Raw genomic sequence first — 16,251 nt, forward strand, 5'->3', positions numbered from 1 at the left:
GGGACTGAGAATCCCATCAGCTGCAGCACATGGTAACGGTATCACTTTTAGAAATTAATTGAAAGGATTGAGTTTCATCTTTCAGAGGCACCCTGAGAAGCGCAGTTTTTCTCTGAAAAAAACCCCAAAACCTTAAAAGTGGGAACTGTGGCTGACCTCCTGCATCAAATTTGACAGTAGACAAGTGAAACTGAGTCTCAGAGGAGTTAAAACTGCTGCCCTGGGGAAAGGGGGTAAAATTTGCTCCAGCCCCAAATTGCCCAGCCCCTCCTCAGCCAGTGGGGAAGGAGGTGGGGATGACCTTGGCCAGTTCCCTAGTGGGGTTGTGGTCTACCAGCTTCCTGCAGGCTGGCAGGCAGGCAAGCTCTGCTGGCTTAGCTGCTGCAACAGCAGATATATGTCCCAAGCCTGCAGTGGGGCACAGAGTTTCTGTCCCTCGTTCACCCTCGTGATGCTGCTGCACCCTGTCAGATGCCTATGGCTGGCCATGGGGTGCAGCAAAACAAAGGAGCTGATGGCGATGATAGCATTGCTTTTCCTACACCCCATCCTCATAACTCAGCTGAGGTGGAGGTGGAGGCTGGGCTTGCTGCCTCATACGTCGGGAGTGTCTCTGCTCAGAGATTTGCTAACAATCCTGTGGCTGAGCCTTTCATAAAAATACTCAGGTTTCTTTCCCACCAGAAACTGAATTTGACTTTACTGAAGAAGTTAATAGAAATTACAGATGTAGAGTGAAACTTGCTGAGCCAAAAGTGTCCCATTGCAAATGAACTCTTGGCCATAATTCAATGTCCCATCAGTTTTTCTTACAAAATAATGAGCTACATTAAAATCAGATAATTCATTTAATGTCTGCTTTAACAGCTTCTGTGTCCTGAGGTTTCTGGGGCTTTTCTAGAAATGTGCTAGAGAAATCAGCTCTCTTTATTTCTCTCCAAACCCTGTGTTGCCTGAATGAATCTGAGCCATATATGAAAAAAATTATACCTCCTATGAACACATCCAGACTTCCACTCTTAGAGTCATAGAATGGATTGGATTGGAAGTGGCCTATAAAGGTCACCTGCTCCAATCCCCTGAAATTTAATCTGATCTGGAATGTTTTAAGGGATGGAATATCTACCACCCCTTTGGGAAGCCTGTCCTAGTGTTTCACCACCACCACTTTTGTCTTTATATCTAATTTAAGTCAAACCTCCTTTATTTTAAGGACTCTTATCCTATCGCAGCAGACCCTGCTAAAAAGTCTGTCTTCGTCTTTTTTATAAGCCTCCTTTATGTATTGAAAGGTCACAAGAAGGTTCCAGGAGACTTCTCTTCTCTGAGCTGAACAATCTCATCTTTGTCAGCCTGTCTTTACAAGAGAGATGCACCAGCCCTCTAACCATTTTCATTCTCACCAGACAAGAGACCTCCACCTTGTTATCTTTAAATTGCCAAATATGCCAAGATTATTGACTTCTTTAAAAAAAAATAAATTAAAGCCATTTTTCTCTTAAATAGAAACAGTAATAAGTTAACAAAAAATTAAATTAGTTAATGCATCTTAGCAGCAATCAGTTTGGAACACAAGACCGATCTCTGTCAGCTTTTACCTGGTAAGGGCTGTAGAAAGAAATATTTTCTTTCCAAAAAGCATTATTAAAAATTAAAAGCAACATATCTTCCCGTAGCATATTCCTAAGAAAGCAAATTGACATAGTCATGCTGTGGGTGGCCATAACACAACCATTACATTGGGAAGGTGGTTTTGAAACTGAATCTTCCGGTAGGAGAAAATAGTAAAGGCACCAGGTCAGACTCCAACCATTTCTTAAATGAATGTAATACTTTATACTCATAATTTGGAGTAAAACCTCAGAATGTGTGCTCAAACCTGCACCTTTGCAGGCGTCATTTTCACCTGGAACTGGTGATGAGGCAGCTGTGACAGCACCTCACTGTCCAGTCTCTGTGTTTGTGGGTGTGTGGCTTACACCGTACTGGAGAGGATTAATTGCTCATACAAGGTCCTCAGCCTCTCATGTGACTTTTAATTGTATGTTACAGAGAGAGAAGCTTTTTGGCTGCCCTATTTGTTGACAAAACGCCAGCACGGGAAGAGCAAAGCAAAGATTCCTGCTGACCTCAGCAACAGGTTACAGAGCAATTGTGGGGTGAGGTGGCATGATCCACTGTGGGGTATGCCCAGCCCCTGCCCTGGAGGGATCTCTGCTGAGATAAGACATTTCGCAGTCGCCCAGCAGGACTCCCTGGAAAGGCAACCACTTCTTTGGTCACGGCGAGAAAAGACAGACCCACAATCCTTTAGGAGACGCTATGCCGATCCTTTGTAACCCATTGGCCTGTACCCATCCCAGATCCTCTGTAATCCATTGGTCCTTTATTGATCCCCTGTATCCCTATAAAAGCAAGTCCTCTGGGCCCCTGTGGCTCAGAGAGGGCTCTTGTCCCTGGCTTCCCCCTTCGCCGGAAGGGACCCTCAATAAAGCTACCTCCCGTGCAGAACCAGCCACACGAGCCTTCTCGTCTCTTTCTCTGGTCTGGCTTGGCCTGGAGGCTGCCCTGCAGAGCTGAGCTGGAATCACGAGCTGATAATCACTAAAGAGCTGACAGTCTCTGCAAGGGCCCTCCTGCCAGCAGCTGAGGGAAGACACCGGGCCTTGGGAAGGCGATTCCTTTTGGGACCATCTCTCCGGACCAGTCATCTCTTCCTGGGTCAGAGCTGCTGACCCCTCACCACCAGCTGTAATAATCCACCATGTGGATCATGCCACTGCAGGCTTGAGAAACATCTAACCCTGATCAAAAGCAACAGACAGACAAAGAGGGATGGAAGCAAAGTGTAAGAAATTATCCAATTCAAGAAAGTTCATACCTTTCCCCACCTGTGAAAGCTCAGTGAGAGCAAGAAGCAGAACTGCTCTGTGAAGGATTTATCCACAATCCTAATAACCCCATGGCTGTCTCTGATGGAAACACCACTGTCTGAGGCTGGGCCGCCACCAAAAAGGCTATTCTAACCACTTCGGGTTATCCAGAGCAATTGTCTCACCATGAAAGTGAAATGACTCCCAGTGCTGCTAGTAGAAAGAATTTGGGAAAATCCTTCCGCACTTGAAGGCCTAAAGGGCAAAAACCTTAGGCACCATTGCTTTCATCCTTAATTGTTACACTGTCTGCAGTCTTTTTGGTTTACAGAACATTTTATTCATCTTGCGAGGTTGTGCTCATGGAAATCGATTCACATGACGCATCTTCCCCCAAGGGCAGCACACCATGGTCTGGAGACACTGACTTGCTGTGCCTGCCAGCAGGAGAAGGGGCTCCTCCAGGACTGAAGGACACTCTTCTCATCATCTGACTGGTGCTGAAATGGTGTCACTGCTCTCAGAGGCACCCTCGGCTCTGCGCAGCACCTATTCCTACCACCTCTCTGTCCTGAAGAGGCTGTACTGAGGGATTTGGCAGGTTAAAATATCACTCCCTTGATACACAGCCATACATAGGTTGCTCAGGTCCCTAATTGCAGCAAGGATGCGGCAGACTGCTCTTGTGTCTTTGATAAAGGGAAAATTCCAAATAACACAGACACTTGAAACAGCAGGAGAAGTAGCTGTGCCTATGGCACTGCTTGAGAACTGTCTGGCCAAACCATTTAGGTCTAGCTTGCTTTTACTTCCACTTCACTCACTCCAAATCAGTCCAAGGGCTGTCAAAAGAGGATGAACATTTGATAACAAATGTGGCAGACAAAATCTGGACAAACTCCGGAAAGTCTTGCAAGAGTTGTCCCCTCACCTAGAGTCACTGCAGACTTTCTCAAGACCAAAGGCTGGATGTGGTTGGTAACAGGTCTAGATAAGGTCTGTAAGTGTCTGGACCACTGTAGGAACATCTATCCTTTTCTATGGATGCATAAGGAATTCCTAAAGTGTATAAAGCCATTATATAAAAATATAACATAAAACCCCCTACCATGGTGATATAATACCCTTTTCAAACTTTTCTTCTCCCTGTGAAAATTTAGAACCCAAATTAGGAAGACAAGCTTAGCCTTTCCTTGTAGGAAACTCATTCTTCTCTGTTATAAATGGTGTTAGTTGGCTGGGCTTTAACGCAGCAAGGGCTGCCAGCCTTCTAAGAGAGGTTTGCTTGTCTTCAGTCCATATGGCTCTTTCCCAGTTCTTATTAGAGCATAAATTTTTAAAAATATTTTTAGTTCAAACAGGCAAGCAATGAATGAAAGTGAATGTGCCAGATGTCCCTCTCCGTTCTGTCCAGTCTATCCATTTTCTCCCTCTTCTAGGGTAAGCAGATGGTTGTGGACAGGGTATTTATCAGAAACCTTTTACAAGGAGAATAAACAAAGCAAAAAGCTGGGCCTGCAGCACATTGCAGCTTCTGGCTTTATACACCAGGTTGGCTTGGCTTGTTCTGATAAATCCAACCTTTTCCCCTCTTTCTAAGGCTGGCTTCTTAGCTCCCTTCCAGCTGGCCCATTTGGGGTATGTATTGTTGGTAGATAGTCATGGACACCCCTCCTCCTACCACAGTCTTACTTTATCCCTTTCACGACGCAGGCATGGTGACACAGGTTTTTATCATTTTGACTGCCTGGACACAGTGTATTCACAAACAAGGGCTTGGACCTTTCTGCTATGATCTCAGCAGAGCTCACCAGAAGGTTGAAATCTAAACCCAGAGTGCTTCCACTTTCCTGACAGCCCCACCCTTGACCGATGGTGTCCCATTGTAGGTTAAGGGGGTTCTGGGGTCCTGTCGGGACGGCCGGACGTAGACGGTGACGGATGGAGACGAGAGATCTCTATAGGCAGGTCTTGGGACACAGTCGGTTTATTGTAAAAGGCGTGGGTATTGGGGCACTGCTCAGAGCTGGTAGACTCAGCTCTGAGCAGGCCCAAGAGAGCAAGAGAGTAAACAGGTGAGAGAGAGAGTGTAAGAGCAAGAGTAAGAGCAAGAGTAGAAGTGGAAGAGAGGGAATGAATAGAAGAGAGAGAATGAGAAGTGAGAATGAGAATGTCTGAAGTCCTGGTTACAATACAATAAATCATCTTCTGTACTGAATATTCTAATTGTCACTAACCAATCTAATACAAGATACAAATCCTATAGCATTTACATACAGCCTATAAGAGTTCTTATATTACCATAGAGTGTTACATCTTAACTTCTAAAAACTACTCTTTGGACCCCTTCTGCTGAGCTAGTAGGGTCTGCTCTGACCCTTGGACCTGCCTGCAAGCAGAGGGTATTGCTCAATCAAGAGGGGATTACTTCAGTGGCCATACCATTGTTTTCCAGTTGTTCAGTAACTAAGACCTGGTATTTCAAAAGTGGCTTTCATTTCGATGTTGCCTGTAGTTTTCATATTCCCAAAATCTTTTGTCAGGCAATCATATTTCCAAGGCTTTCCTGTTTCATCTTCCCCAACATCCCATGTCCCAATACATGAACAAAACAAAGACTTGAATAATCAGATACATAATCACAACAGTCAAGAACTATCCCAGTAACAAAATCTTACCATGTTAATGGATCATAGTTCTGCCATAGTTCCTTTTCATCCTGGGCCCAGGTAGGAGAGGGAGAACTGGGAGAGTTTGACCATTAATATAAACACTCTTTTTCACTTAATAGTCCTCTTTCCTGAAGACATATTGTCTTTTATAGATCTTTGGAATCTGAGAAACTCTGTTAAATATGGAGCCTTAGAAATTATTTGTGTGACATTGGGTCACGTAAACTCTAGAATTCTGCCTACAGTCCCCAGACAAATATTTTACAGTTTATTCTTAAGCTCTCCTGAGTATGAAAGCATGCTGAGAACATTTTGTCTTTGTGCCCTTCATTGTGCAAGGCAGAAGAAATCTACGGGCCTGAAACTGCTTCTCAGCTTCCCACTCAAAACCAGCACACCTCACCTGAACTAACCACACCTCTTGCATGTGCAGGGTTTGAGCTGGGTATGCAGTCAGAACAGGGGTTCTCACAAGACATTCTTTACTGCTTGTTGGGTGGTTAAAATAACAAGTAGTTGTTTCCCTGGTATTTTAGCTGTGTGCAGTTTTGGTCCTTGCCAAGGCATAGGAACTGCATAGAAGAGCATATTTCAAGTAATAAATTCAAACATTTTGAAACTTGAGGGGAAAAAAAGGTGAATTAAGATGAAGCCAAAGATTAGGGTTAGATATTGTTTAATCCAAACCAGGATATCCATCCCTGACAAAAATGTTGACTATGGCTATTCTCTTGGCACCATGTCTGTTCTTTCCCCACCCTGCTTTCTTGGAAGTCACTGTGCTCTGGCTCTTCAATTAGAAACGGATAACTGATGCATTGCACACTGGAAAAAGCTTATCACACTGCATTATTTGTTCCATCACTGGAGCCCCATCACCACTGTGAAATCTATTTCTTCAAGTTTGAAAGGGACTTGGATAAACTGCCTGGCCATCCCGTCTGGGAATGACGGCTGTCTGATCCAGGCAGTTTGTCACGGACCCGTGAAAATGGCACTGATGGAGTGAATGTGTCTCTGGTGCATATTTTGGAGCAAGGGTTTGTGCAGATGAGCTGGCAGAGGCTGAACTGTGTTTTGGAGGATCATCTGGACTGCAGCTCTGCTGTAGCTGGGAGCTCAGGCCTGAATTTCTGCCCATTTAGGGGATCCCTCAGTTTAGGTGTATGGAGGGGGTGAGAAAAATGCTTTTAGGCTGTAAAAATGGAGGGATGAGATAGCAGTGGTAGTCCTGGGCTGCTGGAGCATATCACCTCAGGGTACTTCCTTGGGCAAGACAAGAAGTGGTGGAGAGTGGATGGAGAGACAGGACCTCAGCTCCAGCTCTCATATTATATGGGAAAGAAAATGTCGGTGTAAAGCAGGGCAAGAGGATTTCCGGACTGATGGAAAAGCCAGAGTTAGGGAGGATCCAGACATCACATGAACTGTGTGAGAGCAGATGACATGTAATGGAGCTGGATTTGCCCTATTCTCATTCTCCACAGCTAGTGATAGCTTCCTATAACCAGTTTGGGAAACACCTATAAAACACACTTCTCTTGCTACGTTCCCCAGGGAACTGGTGTGGCCCTAAACCACACACAGCTTGGACACCACTAGCTGAACTGCACGAAGCACTCACTGCACTGCCACTGTCTGCAGAGCCCAGTGGCTGTGGGTTACAGGACAACAAAATGTTTAACCATGGAGCAGGTGATGCATGGGCAGTGACTGCAAGCCCTTTTTGGGTGACAAACACCTGGAAAGCCCCATGAATCTGCCTTCCTCTTGGTGGCCCACTCTGGAGGCTCTCTTGGGGGATGCTGGTGGGTTTTGCCTGAATCCCTGTTACTGACCAAAACGTCCACAGAAAAAGGAGCAGATCCCAGAAGCTTTCAATGAAAATACTTCATTTATTCCTGTGGGTTTGCAGTGGTCAGCACAGAGGTGAGAAAAGGCTTCAAAGGTGTCAGGTTGAGGTCTGAGGGCTCTGCCCAAGGCTGCTGTAGCAGTGAGCCAAAGGACAGTGCAGTGCTGGGTGTTCTTCATTGGCACAAGAGAGAGGAGGTTTTATCCCTGTGCTGCTGCAGGTGTGGTGGAAGTTCCAGGCAGACCAAGAGGGTGGGCAGCCCTACAAGGGCAGGAGGGGACAGTACCCAGGCAGTAATGAGCCTAGAGAGCTATAGTGGGCTGGGAATTTGGAGCTGGTCAGTGTGTCGTGGTGGCATGGTGCAGGGTGACCCTCATCTCTTCAGCTGTGGCCTGACTCTCTTACTGTCTCAGTGGAGACTTGCTTGTGAAACTGCAGGGGCAGATTATCCCTCTGTCTGGTATGGAGGAATTATCACTGCAAACAGGATTATTTGTAAGTGAGGGTGCCATAAATGTTTAATTACAGGTACAAGACTGTCTGGGCCACAGAATATTTTTTAAAAAAAATTTTTTGTAATACTTCTGTTTTGTTGCCTCTTGAAACACTAGCCTTCAATTTTACATACTGACCTCACCAATAACCCACTGTCCCAATGTCAATATGAATAACGTGGTTCTGAGAGTCAGTCCCTTTTCTCATGGAGCAGTTTTTGCCTGCAGACAAGGTGGGAAGCAGCTTTCACTCAACAGTTTTTGCATTTTAGCTGATATCTCATTACCTGACATTAACAGACCCATGTGCTTCACTTCATCTTAGGCTGTTATTAGCAGATAGAGGCACATCCTGCTGCCAGAGACCAGCAGGGCAAATGTAGTGGCACCGTGTGTGAGTTCGGCTGGCAAAGGCTGGAAGGGTGATGCTAGGTGTGCAAATGCATAGCAAACAGGTAGGGAAGGGGTCAGATTTTATTTTCTCTGTCAGCACACCTGCAACATCCACCAGCCTTGCACCTAAAAGCAAAACCAAACCTTCTAGGCCAGTCCTTTTCTCATCTCCAGATCAGGAAGGTATCTTCTTCTCAGCATGAAGCACTTTCAGTGTTTTATTCTAGCAGAAAGTTAATTCAAAGTAATCTGCTATTTTGATGTCCTATTATTTTAGGTTCAGTTCACATGTTTGAATGAGTGTATCTGACCATTTGGAGATCAAGAATGGAGACTGAGAATCAATTCCTCCATTGTTTTTTTACTGAGTCCAGAATTTCTGCCTTTAGACAATGGTATTATGGGACAGCTACTCCTTGCTGAAGGCACAGAGCAGAATAATGGGCAGCACAGATATCTGCAGATGGGATTCTGTTCAAAAGATTGGAAATAAAAGAGCAAAGTCTAAATTCTGCTATTAATTGGGACCAAAAAATGTGTGTAGTATCAAACCACAAGAGCGATGATGGGTAGGGACCAGGTGGACTCTATTAGTGAGCAAGGAAGAGAAGGAATCTTTCTTCTTCCTAATAGCTGCCAAGAAACATGCTTGTTTCAGCTTTTGCATGAAACAATAAATGGTAGCTTTGAAGCCCAAAGCTCTTTGGTTTTACTCCTTCTCCTTTTGGGACATGGGTGCTGTGGATGTTCATTATTGTACTAGTTTGAAAACAAACCAGTGGGAGGCACCAAGTCAGAATAACAATTTAATGGGGAAGTTAAAGAAAAGGCAAGAAAAAAAACTAAAAGAAAACACTGGTTCAAACTGACAGAGTCAAGATACAACCTGAGTCCCTGTTAGGCAGGGTGGTGGTAGCAGTCTGATGGAATGGTGGCTGCAGTCCTCTGAAGCAGTGATCCTGTAGAAAAAGGGTCTGCTCTTCCTCAGAAGGTCCAGTGGTGGCTGTGTAGCTCCTGTCCTCTGGAAATCCAGTGGGAAGCCGGTGTCTCTGGTGTTCATTCTCAGCTTATATCCACAATGGGATGCTTGGTTCCTCCCTCTGGGTGGAGCATCTCACAATGGGGTGATGAGTCATGAGGCCAAGTGTTGATTAGGCTCATTAACAGAAGATAGTCCGGAGGGAGTTATCTCTGAGTCATGCGGCAGGACAATGATGGGCCATTAACAGAAAGATAGTCTGGGGGGAGGAGTCAAGGAAACACTGTCCCACCTGATTTCAACAGCTCATGAGAATGGTAATAGAATACACTGCAACCCAGGACAATTACTCACATTGGAAACTTTTGCCACAGGAAGATCTCGAAACAGATTTTGGAAAGCTATGAAAGCCCCAATGTCAGCCAAAAACCTCAATGCTGTCCCAGCACTTGCTGAATCAAATTATTAAGTGCCAAAATAAATTAAAGTTTGTGTCTTAGTCATTCCTAATTTTACATGATCCAGGGCTTTCAAACTCCTTCCTAACAAGAAGGTCCTCTCTTCTTGAAAAAGAAATCCCACTTTGGTGACAGCAGCTTCCAGAATCTGCAACTGTGTTTTCTGAAGTCTTGCTTCACTCTCCAGTAAATTCCCTTCCACCTCTGTTTGCCTGGTGAAATAACCAGAATATTTGCATTTTTTTAAAAATCAGGATTTTCAGTAGTCATAAAGCATAGGCTAATGAGCCTCTTCTGCAAGACTATTTAGTTAATTAATATTTATACACTGCAGCAAGGCTCAAGATCTAATCTATTAAGTGTTATTTAATAATTCTGAATATCTGCCTTGGGAATCTGAGATTGAAATTCACTGCAATTGAATTAAGCTTCAATTAAAGGTTCCTGCCATTAAATCTTTAACATAGGGGCAATAAACACAACAAAAGCATGAAGCAAGGAGATGCAGCTCTGCCTGGCAAGCCTGTGGGCTCAAATAACCAAGAGCCACCTCTGTTCTTGGGAGTGGAGAGTGAGTGTCACTGAGACAAGTGGATCATGCTTATCCTTGGGGCCAAGCACTTGAGCCCACAGGAGATGAGGTTTCCACTCCTATGCTATATTTGGCTGGTGAAGAATGAGAAAAAGGGAAGACCAGCCCTCAGCTGCCTCTAGTAGCCTGGAGCACTGCCGCAGACCCCTTGTGTCTGTGAGGGCTGGCATTGCCCTTGGGGTGAGTGGTGCAGTCCCACACTCCTCTCTTTGGGCTGTTGAGTAGGAAATTACCATGGCAAGTGGCTGGGTACAGGCCAACACTGACACTCTTTGTGCTTGTGCTACCAGCAGACAACCCCCAGATGCAAAGGGCTCACCCCTCTCACTCATCTCCAGCCAGTGTCTCTTCCGTGACATGACTTGTCCTGCTGTCTCCCACAGAAAGAACTAGAATATGAAACAGAGAATCCTTTCTCACCATCCTTCAAGCACTTTCTCACCATCACTCAGCAAACATCAATTGCACACCCCTTCCAGCACCCACAAGAGTCTGTATAAACAACCTGCAGAGATATCTCTGCTGGGTTAATCTTCCATTCTGACAGAAGAACCACAGCCCCTTTCCAATTCTCCGCTGCTTGAGCCTTATTCTCCCCATTTGAGGTCTAACATGGGGTTTCCTGAGACTTCACAAGGATTAAGGTTAATTTCTGGAGATGCTCCACACCTCATCTCCATCATCTCCAGAGGCTGCTGCCACCTGCAGCTGCAGTCACTGGCACTGGGGCCTTTTAGCAGATGCAGGTCATTAATCTGTCCAGCAGTGACTGTGAAGCTTTGCTTTGCTGCCGTGGCATGCTGGTGTACTTAAGGCTTTCTACATTACTGAATAACTTAGCACCTCATTTCACTGGTGGGTCTTGGCTTTCCTGTTAATCACACCCTGGTTTGTCCCCAGGATGTCTTTTGGAATACACTATTTCCCACCTCAAAATTAAACCTGGGTGACATTTCCACATCATTAGCTTCTAAGACTACTTTCTGGAGGGATGAAACATTCACCAGCATCTCAACAGGCTCCTGGTATCCCCATTTCCCTCACACGCCATCCCTGAACATGCAACTGCAGCCTCCTGATTTAAAAACATCCACTCTAGCACCCTGCACATTGACCCTCACATTTATCAAGCAACCGAAGAGGAAGGAAAAATATAAAAAACAGGAAAGAAAAAAAGAGGGATAGTTTAGGGCCACAGAACACCTCAGAGGAGCCCCAGTCAAAAGCTGAGCAGGGTGGTCAACCTTGAACAACTTGAGTATGAGTCAGTCCATCACATTGTGCGGCTGGGGATCATTCCTGGGACTGATAGCTTCAGTAACGTTGTTGCAGCCATGTACCGGTGAGGAGTTTCTCACAGACCAAGGAGCTGCTCGCTTTTGGGAAGGTTGGGTGTGCATGTGGATGCATATACAGAACTCCATTCTGCAGTTATGGCTTTCTAGAGAATACTAGTGGGTGGTTCAAAAAGTAAAAGAAGGATATTTGTTGGGGTGGCTCAGCTCACTCAGGAGCCAAGAAGTTTAATTGTATCCTCCCCCTTGGTTGTACTCCACTGGTTGCTTCCCTTTTCCCTGCCTTGTTCCACCCCCCCTTAAAAAGCCATGCATGGCTTCCCTTGGGGCCCTTTCTGGTCCTTGGACCCTCCGGCAATAAACCTGTGTTGGAACCCACACCAGAGGCCCCTCTCTATTCCTTTACCTCCAGGCTGACGCGAGCCCAGACACCGGCTGCCTGTCGTGCCTCCTCTGAGGAGGAAGCAGCACGCGCGTCTACCTTGCACCCTGCTTTGCCACCGAAGGCGTTCCCTGAGGACGTTGTGGAAGTGACGTTGTGTTCCCTCTGACCGAGGGCATGCCAGAGCTCAACCTTTTGAGCCAGCCTGCATCAGTTTGGTGCCCAAACAGGGACCCACACATGTGAGTCCCTGAGACATCCTCGCTGTCGGGGCACAGCGAGAATAAACGGCTTCGGAGCTGCCAACATCTCTCGTCACAGCACGCTGTTTTAGAGAGCGGTGCTCTGAGAGGAGGCTGCCACCTCCAGCTTGGAGAGCAGCCTTACCCGGAGGGCTCCACCCATGCTTTTTGGTTCCTTGGATCAGACGTCTGTAGCTCTATGAGGGGGAGCACTCGGTGAGTATTTCTGTGATTCCCAGTCCCTGGGAGTTTTGTTTAGTTTTCCCTTTTGTAGGTGGTGGGTGGAAGAGAGTGCTGAGAGAGGGATGGGTTCTAGACTCTCTCAGCCTCAAAGAGAGGTTTATGTCCAAGTTGGGGAATCCCTGAAAGGTTGTGGGTTTAAGTTTTCTAAAGGATTTTTAAAGAAGTTTGTTAGGTGGCTCTTCTTTTATTTTCCACAGATGTCCCCTGTTAATTTAAAATCTGCCACATTTTCGCAATTTGTGGGGGACAAAATATTAGAATTAAGCCAACGCGGAGACATCCCTGGAGAGAGGTTTCTCTGTGTGGTTTGGGCTTTAAGAGACATTCACAAAGCCAATAGGAAAATAAAAGCAAAGCCCTGAGTTCTCCCCAGTTCTCCCCAAGTCCCTCTTTCCTCCCCTCGTGTTCCTCGTCCCACTACCCCTTCGCTGAGAAGACCGGGAGGTGTAAAATGCCTGGAGGCACAGGGCTGCCACCATCTCCCTGACCCTCCTCAATCTTCTCAGCTGCCCCGTCGATATAGCCCTGGCCAAGCTGTTTTGGCTTCTACCCAAACCCACTCTCCTATGCCCTCTTCCCCGGTTGTTAACCCTAAAAGTGGTTCCCAGTTCTATTGCCCTCAAAATGGTGACGAGAATTCTCCTGCATCCACCATTTTGTCCTCTTTCCCTGTTGTTCCTGCCTTTCCCCAAAATGGAGGGGACCGCATGGCGTAGCCCACCTTTTTCCCTTCTTCTTCCCATAACCCCTTTCTCCTCCCTCCTCCTAACCCTTTCTTGTCTCCACCTCCACATGACATGACAGCTGTGAGCTCCTCCCTTGCGTTGGGTACCACCCCCTGTGTTGGAAGTCCCCACCCTCCCTGTGGCCACTCCTCTTTGTCCTCAGCCCCTGCCCACTGGGAGGGGCCTTCCGGTTCCCATGCCCCGCCTTCCAGTTCCCACACTAAGGAAACCGGAACTGACGCCATTTTGAAACTGAGATCGGACACCTCCCCCAGTCCCTTCGCTGCACCGGTTACTTACAACCGGGCTGGCGGCAACCCCACATAGAAACCCTTTGACCCTTCTGGGCTCAAAGAACTTTGCAAAGCCCAGAAAGAGTTTGGGAGGGAGAGTCCATATTTTAGGAATCTCCTGCAGGCTATCCTCACTAATACGGTGATGGTCCCAGCAGACCTCCAAAGTATTTTTTCATGCTTGCTTTCTCCAGCCGAATTTAAATTTGTGGGATGATGGATGGAGAAAGCAACTAAAGGAGATCCTCCCAAATTTATTACAAGATCTGAACAACGCGGGGGTTTCCATGGATCACCTCACCGGTGAGAGGTTGCTTGCCAAGCCACAGGACTAAGCCCAAAACACCCGAGAGCCAGTCCTGAATGCTGTAAAGCATAGGGCGGAGCATGCTTTCTTAATGATGCCCCCTAAACTGGCGCCTCAACTAAATTACACAGAAATTTGGCAACTCCCAAATGAACCTTTTATTGATTTTGTTGATAAATTAAAACTAGTGGTGGAGAAGCAAGTGGAAGATCATAGAATTAGAGAAAATATAATTACCCAAATAGCCAAGGCTAATGCAAATGAAACATGCAAGAGGGTAATTATGACTCTCCCACTTGATCCTCCACCAACCCTAAAACAGATGATTCGGCATTGCACAACCTTAGTTCCCACTGGCCAACCAAATTTAAAAACAAGGGGGAATGTGGTGGGAGCTGCGGGTGCCACTGAGGCAACGGCACCTCAGGACAGGAGGACAACAAACAAAACCTGGATTTGCCACAGATGTGGCAAACCAGGACATATGGCCTGAAACTGCAGAGCTCCAGACCCTATTAATCAAGGTTCCTGAGCTGTTCCCCCAGGGCAAATAACATTGCCCACTCCTTTGGAGGTACAGCCGGGAAACTGAGGACACAGTTCGGATCTGCGGCCCTGCATGAAGACACAAATAAGGAAGCTGCAACCTGAAGGACTGTCACTACCACCACTGCAACCACGATGGACTCCATCACACCTCACCAGGTCCTCGTGAATTGCGAAGGACGTAAAGACTGCTGCTTGTTCATCATGGGGGACACCACACCAGAGATCTACATTACACCAGAGATCGTCCAAGTAGGATCCCAAGGACTCTTCACAATAAATTCTCAATGTGTTAACCCGCCTTTCTTTCTTGCAGCTGGCCAGGTTGTCGCTCAGGCCATCCTCATGCCTAGGAGTTCACCAAAGAACTACAGTCCATCCGTCTTCTGGGCTGAGGCGGTAGGGAGGGACAAGCCGATGCTTAGTTGCAAGATATCATGCCAGGGCTCAGATATCAGCCTGGCAGGAATGATGGACACGGGGGCAGATGTGACAGTCATCTCCTCCAACAACTGGCCGTCACACTGGGAGCTGCAGCCGGTGGAAGGTATTGTTACAGGTGTAGGAGGATCTGTAGCTGCCCAGAGAAGCAGGACGCTTGTCCAAACTGAAGGTCCAGAGGGACGGATTGCAACAGTCCGCCCATTTGTAATCGACTCTGGGTTCACATTGTGGGGCAGGGATCTCATGTCCCAGTGGGGAGCCTGGGTTGAAATCCCATCTCAACCCCAGGATTTTTAGTAGGGGCCACTGCGGAGCGCCCCACCCAGAAATTAAATTGGCTAATGAACAAAAGGGTCTGGGTGGATCAGTGGCCTTTGAAGGGACATCAATTGAAGGCACTCAACGCACTCGTGGAGGAGCAGCTGAGGAAGGGAAACATCGAGCCTTCCAACAGCGCTTGGAATTCCCTGGTGTTTGTAATCCGAAAGCCAGGGACAGACAAGGGGAGACTCCTTCACGACCTGTGGAGAATCAATGAAGTCATTGAGGACATGGGACCCTTGCAGCCTGGAATGCCATCACCCTCTATGCTCCCTAGGCAGTGGAAGTCAGCAGTCATAGACATCAAGGACTGCTTCTTCCAGACCCCCCTGCATCCGGACGATGCACCCCGGTTTGCCTTCTCGGTACCTTCCATTAACCAAGAAGCTCCCATGCAGCATTACGGGCGAGTTCTGCTGCAAGGCATGAAAAACTCACCCACCATCTGCCAGTGGTATGTCTCTCACATTCTGTCCCCTGTCCGGAAATGGGCGGCCAGAGCCGTGATCCTACACTACATGGATGATGTTCTGGTGTGTGCTCCCACGCAGCAATACCTGGACTGGACTCTGAGCGAGGTAATCGGGGCCTTAGAGGCCAATGGTTTTGAGATCCAAGCTGAAAAGGTCCAGAAAACCTCACCTTTCAAATACTTAGGAGTCAAAATTGAGGAGCAGACAGTGACACCCCAACAACTGAAGATCAGTGATAACCCCAAGACTCTGCAGGAACTCCACCAACTCTGCGGGTCAGTCAGTTGGGTGAGGCTGCTCCTGGGGCTGACGACCGAAGACCTTGCCCCTCTGTCCAACTTGCTCCGCGGAAACGACGATCTCAAATCCCCAAGGCAGTTGACAGAGGAGGCGAGGAACTCCATCATAAAGGTCCAAGACATGTTGTCATCTCGCCAAGCCCATTGCTGTGCCCCAGGTCTGCACTTTCAATTTATTGTGTCAGAGGAAATGCCATACCTCCATGGGCTGATTTTCCAGTGGGACCAGGTGCAGAGGGATTCTCTTCTGATCATTGAGTGGGTTTTCCTCTCGCACCAGCCGTCCAAAAGCATTACAACACCACAGGAGCTCATGGCTCAGTTGGTGATAAAGGCTAGGTCCCACCTCCGTACCCTTGCAGGGTGTG

The sequence above is a fragment of the Corvus hawaiiensis genome, chromosome Z (assembly GCF_020740725.1).
Source record: "Corvus hawaiiensis isolate bCorHaw1 chromosome Z, bCorHaw1.pri.cur, whole genome shotgun sequence".
Taxonomy (NCBI): Eukaryota; Metazoa; Chordata; class Aves; order Passeriformes; family Corvidae; genus Corvus; species Corvus hawaiiensis.